Source organism: Galeopterus variegatus, unplaced genomic scaffold, assembly GCF_000696425.1.
Source record: "Galeopterus variegatus unplaced genomic scaffold, G_variegatus-3.0.2 Scaffold1310, whole genome shotgun sequence".
Lineage (NCBI taxonomy): Eukaryota > Metazoa > Chordata > Mammalia > Dermoptera > Cynocephalidae > Galeopterus > Galeopterus variegatus.
Window position 1 is genome coordinate 125,706 of NW_007727421.1, and position 2,895 is coordinate 128,600.

A 2,895-nucleotide genomic window follows, 5' to 3' on the forward strand; every position below is an offset into this window, starting at 1 on the left:
ATGAACTAATACTGAGGGAAGTCATAACCAGTACATGTGCCCTATAGGAAGTACCAAAGGAAGTCCTTCAGGCTGAAGCTAAAGGACAGTAGACAGCAACTTTAAGTCATAAATGAAAGTAAAGAACACTAGTAAAGTTAACTTCATAGGTAAATATATAAACAATATTATTGTACTTTAGATTTGGTTTGTAACTTCTTTCTTTTTCCCATATTAATTAAATGAAAAATGCATAAAACAATAATTATAAATACATGTTAATAGGTCTGTAATGTATAAGAACATAATCTGTGACAATAACAACACAACAGGGGAGAAAAAAAGATGTATAGAAGCATAGTGTTTGTAAACTATTGAAACTAGGAAGGTATCATTCACACTAGGTTGTTATAAGTTTGAGATGTTAATTGTAATCTCTAAGATAACCTGTAAGAAAATAACTAGAAATATACAGGAAGGGAAATAGAAGAGAACCAAAACAGTACACTACAAAAAATTAACAAAATACAAAAAGAGGCAATGATAGAAGAATTGAGGAACAAAAAACATCTAAGATAGTTAGAAAATAAATAGCTAGGGAATGACAATTTAGCTCAGTTGGTTAGAGCACAGCCTTGTAACACAAGGTCAAAGGTTTCATTCTGCATACCACAAAAAAAAAATGCAAGCCACAAAAAAAAGAGAAGAAAAAAGAAAATAAATAGCTAAATGGCAGAAGTAAATTCTTCTTTAGAAGTAATCACATTAAATGTAAATGTATCAATCTCTCCTATTAAAACACAGATTTGAGGGGGGAAAAGGAAGGAAAACAAAACAAAACCAAAAAACCCACAAATTTGAAAGCTTGAATAAAAAAAAATCCATCAAGATACTGTCTACATGATATTCATTTTAGATACCAGTACACAAAGACATTAAATGTAAAAGGAAGAAAAAATATATTTCATGCAAATAGTAACCAAAAGTAAGCTGAAGTCCCTATATTATTCTGGTTAGACAAAATAGACTTTAAATTTTTAAAAGAAGTTACCAGAGACAAAAAAAGGACATTATATGTTGGTAAAAGACTCAATACAAACAGAAGATATAACCATTATAAATATTATAAATATGTCATCTTGGTTTGTTTTCTATTTGTCTCATATGTTCATTGTTCCTTTTTTTTTCTTCTTCTGCTTTGTTTGGATCAATTGAGTATTTTGCATGATTCTATTTAGTCCCCTTTGTCATTTTAGTAACTATTACTTTTTATTGTTCATTTTAGTGGTTGCTTTAGGGTTATAGTGTACATCTTTATCTCATTTCAGTCTACTTTTGAGTGATATTGTAGTATTTCACATACAAAGAAATCCCCAAAATAAATGAAGAAAAAATGGACAGAATTAAAGGGAGAAGTAGTTGTACAATAATAGTTAGATACTTCAACACACCATTTTTAAAATTTATTTATTTATTTATTTATTGAAACAAAATTGATTGTACATATCTGTGGGATACTGCATTGAATATCAATAACTGTGTGCAATATATGATGTTCAAATCAGGATAATGAGTATATCCAACATTACACAATGTAATCATATTTTGTTACCCTTTACCAATTTCTCAGTAACCCCTCTCCCCCTTTTCCACCTATGGTGACCTCAGTTCCATTCTTTCCTTTTGAAAGTTCAATGAATTATTGTGATCATTGTATCTTTCTTTCTTTCTTTTTTTATTTATTTGTTTAGTTTTTTAACTCCCACTTATGAGTGAGGACATAATATTTCTCTTTCTGGGCCTGGCTTATTTCACTTAACATATTTTTGAGTTCATCCATGTTTCTGCAAATGATAGAATTTCATTCTTTTTCATGGCAGAGTAGTATCCCATTGTTTATATATACCACATTTTCCTTATCCAGTCATCCACTGATGGACATTTAGATTGGTTCCAACTCTTGGCTATTGTAAATAGAGGTGCAATAAACATGGGAGTGTAGGTATCACTTCAACATGATGATTTCCATTCCTTGGGTATATACCCAGCAGTGGTCTTGCTGGATTACAATACACTGCTTTTAATAATGATTGAAACAACTAGACAGATGATCAATAAGAAACTAAGACTTGTACAACACTATAAGCCAATTAGTCATAACAGTCATATATAGAACACTCTACCCAACAACAGCAGTATACACAGTCTTCTCAAGTGCCCATGGAACATTGTCCAGAATAGACTGAATATTAGGCTACAAAACAAGTCTCAATAAATTTCAAAAGATTAAAATTATGCAAAGTACCTTTTCTGATCACAATGGAATGAAACTAGAAATGAATAACAAGGAAAACTGGAAAATTCACAAATATGTGGAAATTAACACACTCTTAAACAACCAGGTCAAAAAAAAATCACAAGGAAAATTAGAAAATACCTCAAGACAAATAGAAACAAAAACACAACATACCAAAACTTACAAGATACTGCAAAACAGTGCTAATATTCAAATTTATAGAAGTAAATGCATACATTAAAAAAAGAGAAAGATCTCAAATCAATAACCTAACTGTACACCTTAAGTTAGAAAAGCAAAATGAACATAAGCTTGTAGAAGAAAGAAAATAACAAAGGTTAGAGCAGATATAAGTAAAATAGAGAGTAGAAAAAACAGAGAAAATCAACAAAATCAAAAGTTGGTTCTTCATAAAGATCAACAAAATCGACAAAGATTAAACAAGAAGCAAAAAAGATTGAAGTTACTAAAATCAGAAATGAAAGTGAGAACATTACTACTAACTTTACAAATATAAAAAGGATTGTATGATAAAACAATGAGCATTTTTATGCCAACAAATTGGCATAAAACTAAATGAAATGGAGAAATTCACAGAACACAATCTACCCAAATTGACT